The following is a 15,550-nucleotide window of genomic DNA, read 5'->3' on the forward strand; positions in this document are numbered from 1 at the left end:
CTGGCATGTGGAGAAAGCTGGAGGGCATTAAAACCAGACCTGAGAACAGAAATCCAGGCATGGGGAATCTAGCATGTGCAGGGGAGCATGGGCTGTAAGCAGCTCACTGTGAAGCATTAAAAACACCTTAGGTGCTAATAGCTTCTAGAAAGCTAATAGTTTAATAGGGCTGGAAGAAAAGAACATGCTGGAAATTTTCTCAGGCAGAGTTTTATATATCCTAATGGGAAATAGAGGGGAGGGAGAAGAGACCCATAATTTTCTTCTTAGGTATGTACTGGAGTAAAAGAGGAATCATAATTTCTGAGGATTCTCTCATCATGGTGTTGATAACTTCACATGCCAAAGATTTCAGTGGGTGGTGACAACCTCCTTCCATATAACGACAGAGAGAACAGGGCTTCAGAGTCACATGTTTGTTCAAGTTCATTAGTGCTGTTGCTGCAATATTAACTACAAGCACCTAAAGAACTTCCAAGATCTTAAAAAAAAAAAGCCCTTGTTAAAAACATTACTTTGCTGGAAAGCTTTGCTGACATATGGTAAAGGCTGCTCAGTTGCTTCCATGAAGTCGATATCAGCATAATTTGAACTTCTGAGAAACCAGAAAATACAGAGGATAATAAAGCAATATTCAATTCAACCTTTATATACCTGTAATGGAAATAATTCATCTTTTCAGTGAGTGATTTTCAGAGAGCATTGTATATAACTACTATAGCTCAGACACTTCTTGTGTTTGGGAAAGTGGACTGTATTCAAAGTGACACTTCTTTTACATGCATGCTCTGACTCAATTTCCTAGATAAAAATTCCATGACAACTAAATTTTATCTTTTTTCCCTGACTCACCATTTAGTCACACACGTATTATTAAGCCCACAGAATATTCTTCCTACTTTACTTTGCACTTTTGATCCCACCCACAGGAGTGATGAGCACTGTGGGGCTGAGGCTCCATCTGAAGGTATGGACTCCCATTTCCCCTACCATCACAATTTACTAAGTTTTCTACCACTTGACACAGCATTAATCATCTCAGCAAATACTGTCAGTTCCCTGTTCCCATTGCCAGCTCCCAGGAGGGAAAAATAAAGGTTGCTTGAATGTTGACCTAAACTCTGTATTGCCTGTCTTCAAAAAGTCTGAATTTTGCTGAAGCTGATATTTTATAAGAGCTCAAACTACTGCCAGGAAATCCTAAATTGGCATTAATTAAGGGTTTTTTTCAGTCAGTAAAATGGAAAGATGCTTTAAAGATCTGATATTCACTATTTCCTTGATTCTTAAAATATATTTAGAGAGCATCTTTTCAATGTGTCAGTCTGTGATTCAGGATTAGAAAAAAATTCTGAAGAGTCCTACAGTTTCTAGTATGGACTAGATGCATTGGTAGACTGGATTGAGTTTTTTAATGTGTGGGGATGGTAGTTTGGTTTGAACACTTTTGTGCTGACTCTTTTATTGTGGTGTTCACCACCATTTTGCTACTTTATTTACTGCTCTCATGGGATCTGTTTTTAATGAGATTCAGAGGCACTGAGCTAAGGATGAACTGTCTTCTTTTGCAGGTATATACAGAGAAACCAGCTTTTACAAGTGTATGTATAACTGTTTGAAGTCTAAAACACTGCACCAGTTTTCAACTGAGCTCAGCTTCTCTCTCTTCAAGGGAAAAAAAAGAAGAAAAATACCTGGTGGATCTCTCTGGCACATTTTACAGCTGGGTTTTTAGAAGTATATGAGTGACCTCCTTGTGAGGTACATGAACACCCTTTAAACCACATCCAAGCCATGTATAGATATAGTGAAGCTTCAGTCTTGACCTAAGACTTCAGTTAATCTAGTCCTTTAGTTCAAATTCTGTCAAAACTCAGCCACAAACTCATTACTGAATTTCTCAGTTCCAGAGCTCTGTGAAAGGATGGAAATGCTGTGGCAAAAGAGTCATGCTGACAGAAGAGTAGAGAGGAAGGACCAGCAGTGTCAGTGGAAACAGGGGATGTACACCTCTGACCCCTTCTGTCCTCTGATGTAAACTTGTATACCACAGCTGTCTCTCAAGGGTAACTGAAACCTTCTTGACCTTTCATTTCCACAACCTGAAAACTCTTCTTCCAGGATGGCTGGAAAACACTGTGGTGGAAAGGGCAAAGAAAAAAATATTTTAAAGTCAATTCAAGCATTTGAAATTTTCAAAGAATAACAGGAAGAAATGTTTTCAATGGGAAAATTTGCATTATCATGCCAACTTAAGAATGGTGAAATACCTCAGGAGATGTTCATGAATATTCAGGAATATGCAGGAGCACACCTGCCACCAAACTCACTGCTCCTTCCAGGCATGAAATCATCATCAAAAAGTGGTGGGCAATATCAAGAGCTCAAGAAGATAAAAGCTGATGTAGACTTCAGTTTATAGTAATAGATTTTGAAAAGAATTCAGCAGTGGCATGAGTCAGCCCAGTTGCATCCGCTCCTGTGATATCTGAATTTGGTCAGTGGATGAATCCAAAAAAGCAAATCTTGCTTTAGAAATAAATTTTACATAGCCTTTGTGCAGTTGAGCAGTGCAGGAGAGGAAAAAAAGGTATTCAAGCACAGACAACTCCAACACTCTCCCTGAAGAAGATTTCTGTGGCAACCAGTGATTAAGTGTGATTGAAGCCATGCAAAATATTTTCAGAGAGCTGTTTCTTCCCAGGTCAAAACAGGCTTGCTTTTGAATTCACAGATTCCTAAAGGAAACTGGCCACCTCCTCACATGTTACAATGTGTGCCCCCTTCCTTTCCCAGAAATAAGTAATAAGATCATCTGTTCACTAGAATGACTGCCAAAACCCTGGGAGTAATGGTTGTAAATATTTTTAATTTCAAGCTGGTTGAGTTGTTCTAGAATTGTCTGTTGGCATCAGACAAATCCCAGTTCCCTTACTCACCACCCAGCTTCATGTTATCCTAAAAGCCAGTAGAAAATTCTCCTTCATGTTTTCAGATATGGAACTGCACCCTTTGAGTTATCCTCTGTCTGGAAAAGATAAAGATGCTGCCACTTCCTGCGGGTGAGTCTCTAGAATCTGTCTTATTGACCACAAGAAATCCAAAGAGACAGACATAGGGACATAAGCATTTGCAGAAATAACTGCACATTATAAAGTGATCAGAGGAAAGTGATACAGGCCACCTTCCCCCTAAGATAGTAACACTGCTGTGTTTAGGAACACCCTTAATTTTGAACAACCTGTACTCTGAAATCCAAGATAACATCAACACCTCAGGTCCTTTCCTGGCAGCAGAGCTGGATGTAGCATAGTTATGTGGAAGTCAGCTTTGTGAGTTTGCATGCAAAGGTGCTGCTCTCTCCATTAATTTCACAAAGACTACCATCTCCATGAATTTACTTCTCTTGCAGCAAGTGAGTCCTGTCCATGAGGTCATGCCTTTCAGATGGTATCTGCAGTAACCAAAACACCTTCCATCTCCTTTGCATCACCTCCACAAACACAGACTCACCCCCAGAGGGTTCCCAGCTTCAGGATTTGATACACCCATCCTTTCCAAAGAGCACTGAGAATGGCTAGGTGCTAAAAGCAGATCCAGCTAGGGAGTGCTTGAGCTAATGGCAGCTTTTATGCAAGTGCCCAGCCACCTGTCTGACTGACTGCAGGATGCCAGCCTTTGCACTGCCAGGGTATGCCTAGGAACATTTTAATGAGAACTGGCCTGTTTTTTAAAAATCAATAATTAGAAGGGAAAATTTTGTTTAAAAAATGGAGCCATGTTACAGAATAGCCATGCAACTGAACAAAAGCATTTCCAAACATGATTCAGTCTGTATCTGTGTGTTTTTCTTACACATGCACAGCAAGCACTTTTTTTGCAAGAATCATATTTTTCTGCCATATTGCTTTTATTGAAAGGTTTCTTATTCCTCAAAATCCATGCTCTGAAGTAATAATTTACAAACTTAGTTTCATTAAAAATTTTGCCCTCCTGATTTTGAAAAAGAGGTGGAAAGCTGAACTGTAAAGTTTTAAATACTAGATAATTTTTCAGCAGGTCCAGGGAGGGAAGTTTGGGGCTGATGCTTAGTTTCTGATTTTTGGAGTCAGCAGTGCTATTAGTCTCAAGACCAGGCTGCTTAAAAACATTGGCTTAATGCTCATACAAGGATTTGAGCAGGATGTTTTCTCTTATTCTTCCTTCCCCACCCCTATGCTAGTACCAAATTACATACATTGCTTCAGATTTTCAACATTTCCCAATCTGGATTAATTTACATTTGGAGAGAGGGTGTGAATTAAACTGTTATAAAAGGCTTAGATGCAGTGCCAACTTGTTACTATGCTCTTTCAGGCATCAAATGCTTTTTCTATTAAGGAAGCTCTCAGGGAATTTCTTGCATCTGGAAATCTTTCCCATTGCAGAGCTTATTTATCAAATGCAAAATATGACGTATTCAAACAAAGACATTCATAGTAACACATCTCCTGCTGCAGTTAGAGGCTGTTACTATGGCCTACAGTAAGATATTGCTGTCTTCAAGGAGATTTCAGTCTGAGAAAAGCCTGACTCCTGCAGTGATGCCAAATGCAAGGCAAGAGCCAGAAGCTACCAGCAGACAAGCAGAGGACAGAGTGCACACCGAACTGCTACAGCTGACTCGGTGAGAACTCGCAGCCTTTGGCTCGTACTGCACCTAACAGTCCAAAGTGACAAGCTGGGCCTGACAGCACTTCTTAACTCATTAAATACCTAGGGTGAAAGTGAAGCTTACCCTTATTTTCTACTGGTCTTTTCCCTTGAATTTTCTGTGTCAATGCCAGACATACAATTCCATTTTCTGTCAAGGGGTGTGATATAAGTCTTGTCCCTACTTGGTTACAAACATCACACTCATAGCACAGCTGCTAATTATAACACTAAAGCATGGGGATGAGGCCAATTCAAATTTGGGTATGTCTACAGGATGGTTTCACTCTTGTTGTTATTTATACGTGTGTCAGAGCTGGGTTAGTCACTAAGAATTCTGCTAGCAAATTGCATTCAAGGTCCATGTAACTTCTCCATTGCCAGCATTAGCCTCTGCCAATTTTTGTAAGCTCTGTAAAAATTATTCATGGATCACAAATTTCCCAGAGACTGCGATTTTCAATTTGAAGCATTTTTGGCCAACACATCCTCAGGATGCTTTAGAATGTTCATCTACTTGTGATCTTAAGGCTGCCTTAACCTTACACTCCCTGTCACCTGGGTAAGCGTCTTCTTCGACTGAGGGAATATGGGCAGGAGCATAGAGCTGAGTGTCTGGTTTCTTTCTGCAGCAGGAGAAGGGACTCAAAGCTTTGAGGGGAATTGTTAGTGAACTTTTTTTCTCCTTTATTCACCTTTTCCAATGAACAGCTACAAGAGCCTTAGAGGTTTTGCATTTCCCCTTTACCAGATTTCTTCAATGGTATGTGATTGCTTTGGGGTAACTACAGAGTACAGCTTTTCTCCTGCATCACCTCTAGCTGTCAGAGACAGCCCAAATGCTGCCAGCAAGGATTATAGTCCTTCCCACCACTTCAATAGCTTTCTTACTTTTCTCTCTGATTCTCTACTGAGTGTGCAGAGAATCATGAATCAGCTTATAACTCATCAAATGTGACCAGTGGTTTTATGGTGCTTAACAGATGAGATAAATGTGAACTGAAAGGTAAGGAAATTACCAGGCAGCAGGTTTTAAACAATCAGAAAACAATTGCTTTAACATGGTGCTTAATGCTGCTGTGACTCATAACCACTAACTGTAGCCGCAAAAATGGGTAAGTGTGCTTTAAAAAGATTGGAAAGATTTGTGAAGGATGATTCCACCCTTGGCTATTAAATACAATGATCCAAATGCCACCTCTGACTCAGGAAACTGTTCAACTTTGCCAAAAAGAGCTACAATGTTCTGGGAGAAAAAACACTCTTCTGGGAGAAATGTTCCCTAAGCATCAACCTTGGCCTCTGTTGATGTTAAGTTGCTGAGACAGCTGAATTCTGGTATTGCATAGTGTTCTTACATTTTCCTAAAAAATCTACATTTGGCTAATGTAGGGAGTAATCTGTGTCATACAGGGGCTAATCTACAAGGCCTCGTACAGTTATGATGAATTAACTACTTGCAACAAATATTGTTGGATATTGCTGGATCCTATGCAATTAACTGCATTAAATTAAATTAAATTAAATTAAATCCTGTGGTTCTAATAATTCAGGGGTTAGGCAGTACACAATCTGTATTCATTCTCTCTGCCATGGCTCACCAAATAAAAATGGAAACTTGTAAACAATGGGAATGTGTTCACACTGTGCTGGCAATGCTTCTGAGTCTGCAATACAGAAGGCAGGCTGCAGAGAAAGAGAGAGAGAGAGAGAGAGAGAGAGAAAACACTGGTGTGCTGCTGCACCTCCTGCTGTAACTCACAATGGATCTGGCTATCCCTGTAGTCCTAATACATTCACTGGAAAAAAAAAAAAAAAAAAAAAAAAAAAAAAAAACACTGGTGTGCTGCTGCACCTCCTGACGTAACCCACAATGGATCTGGCTATCCCTGTAGTTCTAATACAGTCACTGAAAAAAAAAACAAAAAACAAATCCCAAACTACTTTATCCAGTGATTGCATAACCTCCACAGCCACACTGCAGCTGAGGTGAGAATCTTGCAGATAGTTTGGAAAAAGGTCTCAAACCCCTTTTTCTCCAGGCAAGGGAGTGCTTCCACTTCTGTTCAGCCTAACAGAGCTCAGACCTCTCCTGAAACACAGTGGTTAAATTTGCTACTCCAAACAGTCCCACCCAAGAGACTGCCCTGAAGTTTTTTTGCAGGGAAAGGATTTAATTAGAATGTGATTTTTGTGGTTCAATGCAATATTCAGTACAACAGGACCACCAAAATGGATGCTTTGTGATTTGTGGTGCAAGTTTGCTTAGGCAACTTTTAAGATGATCCCTAGGTAGAGAAAGGGCAAAGGCAGGAGGAGAGACTTTGCTGAGCAGGTTTGAATGTCATAAATGCACAGTTATGGCTTAGTATTTGTATCACAGTTGACAGATGCTGCAGCAGTCACATGACTAGAGCATGACCTCATATTTCAGCTCTCTCCCTCCTCCCCCAGTGATGAGGGCAGTGCTGGCACTTAAATAAGCAGAAGGCATTTCCAGAAGGCTAGTTTGTAAGTTACTTAAAGGAGAAGCCTGAATTTTGGCACCAAGATATACTTTGTACAGATTATTAACAGCTGCTCAACAGTGGTGGAGAAGTAAAACTCTTTACCTCCACTTGGGAAGTGCATGGCTGTTGTTAGGGTAAAAAAATTGAATCCCAAATCATGTGGGCTTAGATCATCCCTTCTCAAGGAAAAATCTGCAGGAGGCACAGTAGAGGGAAGAAATGCCTCCATGACTCCTCACAGGTTTACCCTGCAGACATTGGAGCTGCTGCAAGCTCTGATGTCTCTAGGGATCTGTGAGAGATGCTGCAGCCATGAGAAGGCCATCTCTGCCCTGATGCTGTCCCAGAAGTCACTCTGGATGCTCTGGCAGGGTGATTTCACAGGAGGATTGAACATCCAGGAAGAATATATAACTTTATGAAGATTTTCCAGGGGTACTGAGTGAATGAACTCCTAAGACCATCCACTCCTTCTGGCATAGATTCTGAATTATGCAATTCCCAGAAGGGTCCTGAGAGGAAAGCACAGTATGATACTCTCTCAACAGCTGAACACCACTTCAGCAGGAAGGGGAAGCCTACCTTTTCAAAATTTATGAAGGTGCTGTTGGCTCCATGGGGACAATTTTCTATCACAGCACTGTTACACAGGAAGTAGACTGGCTGAGAAGTAAAAGTCCTGAATTAAAATCCCAGAGTTGGCACTGACCCCCGTTAGAAGTTATACCAATGGGAAGTGTTCTAAAAGTGCAGAGATTTTTGTAGTTTTTACACTAATGGCTGCATTTTCCAGCTATTCATGGACTGCAGACCTGAAATTTTCCATACAGCTTCACAGCTTGCCAAAAGATAAAAAGTAAGAATTTTCTGTGCAACTCCTTGCCTCTAAGCCTTCTTTTCTTTACCTGGTGCTGGATTGAAATGTGGTATGATTATTCTCACCTATAAGAGCAGTGGTGATTCTTTGGAGCTGTATTAGCCCACTTAGCCTCGTTAATGTTGACAGCACCAAAACTGGCTGGGATTTCTCGGCTTTTGATACTCAGGGGATTTCAGTCACGTTTGGCTTTCAGCTCCGTGAAGGTCTTGGTTTGAAAAGTTCTGGCTGCACAGAGCTGTGGTTATCTGGAGTATCCCAGCTGGAGCACGAGCATTCCCAGAAGCACCACCAGCTCAATGCCCTGCTTTGTCCCTGACCCGTTACAAGACTTTGCTGAAGATCTTCATGTAATTCCTTAAGTTTCTTAAACAAAGGAAAATTAAACCTGAAAATCTGGGGACAAGAAGAAGTGTGCATGTGTGCTACACGTCTGTAATGTATTACTTGACCACAAGCAGGGGTCTGGTAGTCCTTTGGAGTGTGCTGGCATGGCTGAGCCTTCATCCCCAGTAAGGGCAGTGTGTGTCCTCCGTGGCACTTGAGGCCGAGGGCAGGGCTGTCACACCCGGGGCCCAGGGCAGGGCTGTCACACCCGGGGCCCAGGGCAGGGCTGTCACACCCGAGGCGCCGCGGTTTCCCTCCGCAAAACGAGCAGGGCCGCGACAGCGCAGCCCCTCCGGCCCCGCTGCCGCCGCCCGCGCCCGCCATGTTGGGAGCCGCGCACGGCGCCATCTTGCGGCCCCTGAGGGCGGGAGGCGGGAGCCGGGCGGGAGCCCTGGAGCGGCGCGGGCTGAGGGGGTCGTTGTCCTTCTTGTTATAGGGAGAAGTATAAGCGTTTCAAAGTGTTGTGGGGCCGCCTGATTCTCGGCGCAGCAAGCGAGCAGCAGCAGCAGTTTCAGTAGCCCACCTGTGACGCCTCCCTGTGCTGGGTGCAGATGGGGGTTTTGGGTGTCTCAATGAGCCCTGGATCCTTCCCAGCCTGTGGGAAGGCACCTTTCCGTGGAAACCCATCAGCAGCAAAGAACTGCTGCTCACACTACCACACAGCGGTTGCCAAACATGTGAAAAACTATGGTGATAAATATGCGCCATTCCTGTTCACGGTGAGCCTGCGCAGTACAAGGTCTGTGTGTGAATCCCACCTAAGCCATGAACATTCAGGAGTGAAGAGAGCTTATTTTCACAAGGTTCTAATAAGCCTACATGGCTTGAATGTAGTCCATCCATGGTTTGTATCACCAGACCCTCACTCTCCTCCTAAATGAGAGCTGAAAACACAGCTCTCAGCGTTTCACCGAGATTTAAAAACCTCAGGGGCCTTTCTTTCACCTAGCCTGACCCATGATAAGGTGTTTAATGGTAAAACATTGAATTGGAGGTGAGTATTTGGGGAAAATAACCTGTTGGCCAGCTCCGTCATTCCTCAAGTGCCGGTGGCAGTCGGGAATATCACCCTGATGCTGGTGGAGCAAACTGACTTAGCCCAGGTTGGAACAGGCTTTCCCCCCTGGCATGCACAGAGCACCTCAGGAAACACTGGACAGAAAGCTCGTGCATCTTTTGAGGCCTTACATAGCCTTTGGAGCTGGATTTAAACTGAATGAAATTGCCTGGAGTAGGATAAGAGAGCAGGGTGGGATCAGTCACGGTTTTAGGTATTGACCTGTTTGTCACAACATCATCCTTTGGGGAGTCTCACTTTGTCTGCCTTCTTGCTAAAGCTTTCCAAAAAGAGTTATTCAAGCCTTTTTACAATCTGCTGTCCTATGTCACTAAATGAAAAGTTTTCAGAGACAGTGTATACTCATTATGTTACAAACATTGATCAGAACATCTGGATTTCTACAGGTTTATGCCATACACTTCAGTGCCAGTAAACATCAAAAACTACGGTGAAAAACTACGGTGAACATGTAGCTCTTAGTGTTTATCTCTTTTTTTCCCCCCCTTAATTTTCTTAGCGCTGGTAAATGAAGAAGTTATCCAGTTATTGTTGCTATTTAATAAAGTGTGGGTAGGGTGAAAGCAACAAGCAATCTATCACATATTCTATGGCATTCACTTGACATTTTAACCACCTAAAAGTAGTTAAAAATCACTTCTAGGAGGTAAAGCAGTACAAGGTCTGTGTGTGAGTCCCACCTAAGCCATGAACATTCAGGAGTGAAGAGAGCTTATTTTCACAAGGTTCTAATAAGCCTACATGGCTTGAATGTAGTCCATCCATGGTTTGTATCACTAGTACACCAGACCCTCTTAAACCAGTCTAGTAAAGGAATTTAATCTATTGGTGAGGGGCCTCAGGATATGCCCCCTTATAAATGCTGTGTGTCACTGTATCTGAAATTTTATTCTGGGGGTAAATTAAATTATCATCAAATTGACAATTTGTCTAGGGCTTTACAATTTTCTATTTTGACTTGAACTGGGATGTAAATTAAGCTTCAGACTCTGCTTTTCTGCTCACAATCTGCCTAATCAAAGAAGGAGATTCTCCCGAACATTTCAATGCCCAAGCTGCTGGTGGGAGTCCCTGATAGATTTCTCTTTTAAATTTAGCATAGCCCAGAATAGTAACTCTTACATAACATATACAGAGCAAATATGGGACTTGCTGTAATTTCAGTGAGAGACTGCAGATTTCCTGCTGAATAACTCAGGCAGACAGCGTTAGAGTCATGCCTCAAATACAAATCCTGAGCAAATAAGCTTATTCTTACAAAGCAAGGGATAATGTTTCTTGTAGGTATCAGAATAGAGCTGACAACCAAATGGACTGTGACAGATCCCAGCTCCTCTCATGTGTCTGTGCATGGCATTGTGGCCTCTGATTACCTCAGATCTTGCAGATGCGTCAGACTCCCTGTTCCTGGAGCTAAATAGACACTGAAGGGCAAGAATTTGCACTCCACTGTCCACAGGACACTGGGGCTACTTAGGAAGGGGTGTTCTTAGACAAGCAAGATCTCTGCTTATTCAAGCTAGCTGGCTATGTGTGGAGCATAGACTCCTCCATGCAGCCCATGTCTCAGATGGGAGGTCTTGAAGGAGCCAAGGCTAGGAACTAGACCTTTCTGGCATTGTTATGTTTGGTAGGCCATCTAGCAAAAGAAATAACATAGACCTTCATTCAGTTTTCACCTCCTCCAGCCTTTTGTTTTCCACAGCTTAACACCTTCCCTAACAGTGAACCGAAGAGCAATTGCAGAGCTGGCACATTGTGTATGTGTGTGTCACACACATAATTGATCCCTGCCGTGTTCCAGGAGTGAGTCTGTGAAATGCTGCATCCTCTGAGTGCTCTTGGCCTCTCCAGGCTGGCAGCCTCTAAGGACTGTGGCTTACTGAGCTGGGTGGGAGTCAGCTGTTCCAGTAGGCAGGACAGCCCAGTGCTGCAGCATCCCAGAGTTGCTCCAGCACTGTTACACAGGAACATGCAGCAAGGACCTTCACTGTACCTAGTAACATGGACAAGATTTCATTTCACTGGGATCTACAGATGCAGAGTCCTAGATTTGCTAGCAGCTTGGATATAAAGTACAGGCTGGACAGAATTTGTCCCTGTGTAATTTGACAAGATTATTTACACAGAAGAATTTGCTTAGCAAAGAAATCTGATGGACACACACACATGTCAAATAAGCAATTACCCCCATACTCATAGACTTATGGAGATCAATCATACTGACTTATAGTCCCTGTCATTTCCTGGATTGCTTTATAAATAAAAAACCAAACAGGAAAGGCATTAAGTCATTATTAGATTTGCCTTGGTTTGCCTTGGGAATTTTTGATCTGATAAGAAATAACCTTCCCCCCACCACCACTGATTTGGTAAGGTACCCTTTTCTTGTCAGTGTAAGTGGTGGTGCAGACAAGGCAGTGGAGTCTGAAAACCAGTTCATTACACAGAGGAAATGGATCAGTTTCATTAGAGGGATGATATTGCACCAGTTTAACTCTGTGTTCCCTTTAAACCTTCCTAATCCTGATCCTGGTACAGAGTATGTAGGTACACACACTGCTGCACTCATTGAACTAAAGAAATGTGATGCAATATTTTTTAGCTAAATCATTACAGCTCTTCTATGAATATTTAAGTGTGGCATTTATTCATCCCTCAGATTGACAGCAATGCACTGATCCTGCATTCTTGTGTCAGGAGCTAGTCTGTGACTGTTTTCTATGCTGATAGAAAAGGCTGGGGATTTAATATGTGTGGTGTTTTCCTTCCTGCTTGCTTTCCCATGGACTGTAGGTTTTCTGAACCCATGGAAGTAGAAGGCAGCAGTGACTGGAAGGGTAGCTGGAATGCCCCACATTGTCATTCATAGCCACAAGTATCCTTTTTCTGCTCCCACAGTCACAGAACTCAGAGAATCTAGATTCTGTGTTTCTATTCAGTGTCATGATTGCTGGTCAAAATACTATTTCCATAAGGAGTAAAAAAATAAAAAATAATCAGAGGAGCTTGCCTTTGTGTATGCAAAGATTGGCTTCTATTCAGTGTCATGATTGCTGGTTAAAATACAGTTCCCATAAGGAGTAAAAAAAAAAAATCAGAGGAGCTTGCCTTTGTGTATGCAAAGATTGGCAATAAACCCCATGGGAAGGTGGGAAGGAAGACTCAAAAAAACCAGAAGTGTGTGATCTAGTGTGTTATGAATATCTGAAACTCTTGCTACAATTTGTGCATGTATCTGCATGTTTTTAACAGTGAAGGATAGTTGGATTCACTGAATTCCCTGTTGTTCATAGTCTCTGTGACAAGAAAGGATATCTTCCTAGAAGCTTGACTACTTTTCAGAAGAGAGCTCCAGACTTTAAATAGGAATTCCTGGGTTACTTTGGTCAGTTGTCTGAAAGAAACTAGAACATCATAATTGACATATATGAATTTAAACTCTTTGAAACTCAGATTTTGTTTCAATAGCACAGGGGAACAATGCTATTGACCTTAAAGGGAGTTTAATCTCATGTGTCCATGGAAGACTGCTATACATCTGCTGGCAGGCAGAAACTCCATCATGCCAGTCTCTAGCAGCCTGGGTCTTGTTTTGGAAAACTGTAGAAAGCTAATGGTTTAGGCTATAAATCAGCAATAAACTGTACAATCCCAATGTAGTGGTTTAATTTAAAATAAAGAGAACTTGATTAAAGGGGTTAGATTAGAAGCAGGATTTAAAAGTAGTCATGTAGAAGACATTTAAATAATACAAATACCTTTTATGAGACGCAGTACAGAATTCAATAAATATTTAAATAAAATACTTATGTTGAGGGTTTTGCCAGAAGACCCTTAGAGAATTGTTCATTTAATCAGGTTCTTACTGGTGCTATAAATCTGCCTTTAGAAGAGTTTCATTTCTCTCACATATCCTGGCAGGGGCCAGATAAACACCTTGGGGTACTCCTGCTGTGCTACGGTCACCTTTATGCAGGCATACATCACAATGTATGTACACACTTAGCAGCACAGAACAGGACTTAAATGATGCATAAATCTTGAACTCTTCAGGAGTTATTTTCACCCTCTCTGTACAAGAAGAAAAGCAAGTAGTTCCTTTAATCCTGTGTGGCTTCTGTATTAAAATAAGCCTTGATACTAATCCCTAGCTATCTGGATTTAAACTGACATATATACTACAGCTTCAAATACCAGAACATTTCAGTTACCAATGTGCCTCTAAGCCCAGAGCATTTATGTGCTTAATCACACCAAAGGACAGAAAAGTCATTATATTCCCAGTGTTTCCCTGATACTGTACTGGGTTCCTTCAAAACCCAGACAGTTTTCCTGACATTATTTCCTTTTGCTGTAGTGTTGTCAGTGTCCCCCACAGTGACTTGAAAAAACACGATGAGCAAGTATATCAAGATTGTGTTGGCATCTTGTGTAAATTCAACTACACAATTTACAAACTGGAGTTTGCACTGTAATTTCACAAAAGGCAGGTGGCTTCACTTGTATGTAAGCAGATTTTCTTTCTGACAGAAACAACAGGATTCCTAGGCCCTCATCCTAATACAGTTGTCAAACTTGACCAAAAATAAATATTAGTAAATTATCCATATTTTTGGGTTTTGTGAGTATATATGTGATGGTAAAGTAGTGGTAACTACAGTGCTCCTGTAGTGGTAACTTCAACAATGTCACTTCCTAGATGTACTGTGCACATTATATAACACAAATAGGCCACCAACTTGTATCTGCTTTTGTCCCTGAAAGTGCAGAAGTACTTCATAAGATGCTGCTGCTCTGTAGCAGTTCACTTTGTTCTCTGCCTTGTCTTTGTGTCCATGCCTTCCTTTCCATCTTCTGTTTCTCACCCCCTTTGATAGGCATGTAAGTGGTTAACAGTGGAGGCCCTGCCACACTCAGTGCTGAACGGCAGGGTCACTCTTGGGGTTGCCCACAATAAAGAAGTTACATGTGCTCGAGCCACGTTTGTGCTTTATGCTTCTTGCTCCCCTCTGCCTGTATCACAGCAGGGTATAATGCCAGCCAAACTCTGTCAGTCAGCAAGAACAGGGGAACAAATTTCTTTCTTCTCTCTCTAAAGTTTCTGCTTCATAAGCTCTTTGGGGCAAGGACTACCTGACTGTGAGGAGGTGGCCTTGATTTCTCAGGCATCTTTAAACACTAAAAAAGAGAAACTACTGAACATCAGCAACCTCACAAATAGGGGTAGGCAGAGGCAGCCAGAGTTCACCTCACATGGCAGGTATGAAACCTCTTCTCTAAGTAAATGTAAAAATCCTTAGCAGGAGGCAGCTCCTAGCAGGAGACAGTGGAGAATCCCAGGAAATTAACACTTTTCTGGAGATGGATACCAGCACTACATATGTTCTGATGCTAGAGAATTAGCAAATGAACAGCAAAGAAGATTTCCGCATGCAAGGAAATATTGGCATGACCTCTGCTGGCAGAGGAAAGTTCTCAACAGATTTTCATGCTCAGAGTAATGATTCCAGCTTCAAAACACTCTCTGCAATGAGGCTTCTCACTAACTCATCCTAACCAAGAGGACAAAGCATCCGTTTCTGAAATGTCTCGTCCTCTTCAGGTTACTGAAGAACCTCAGGCACAGATTCTAAAACCTGATCTAGAGATACCACATCAAGCCAAAATCACATCAAGTCCACTATCTTTTTTCCCATCTAAACTACAGCAAGTGTCAGTCTCAGTGAAAAGTGTCTGAAGGCAAGCTACAGAAACAAAATCTGTAATTTATGTATGGCCATTAATAAAGATGGAAGAGAGTGCCATCTCCTTTTGGGACAATTTTCCAGAGATACTACTTTTCCAAGATGGTATCTATGCCTCAACCAAAGAAAAATTGCAACAGCTTTTGAAATGCCAGGATCATCTCGTTCCTCTTGTGACAAAGCATGGAGTAGGGAGTCATTAGGACGTTGACAGGAGAAATGGGTGTTCATATCTTCACAAGTGACTTGATCTGAAAGA

The sequence above is a fragment of the Passer montanus genome, unplaced genomic scaffold, assembly GCF_014805655.1.
Source record: "Passer montanus isolate IOZ18808 unplaced genomic scaffold, ASM1480565v1 scaffold12, whole genome shotgun sequence".
Lineage (NCBI taxonomy): Eukaryota > Metazoa > Chordata > Aves > Passeriformes > Passeridae > Passer > Passer montanus.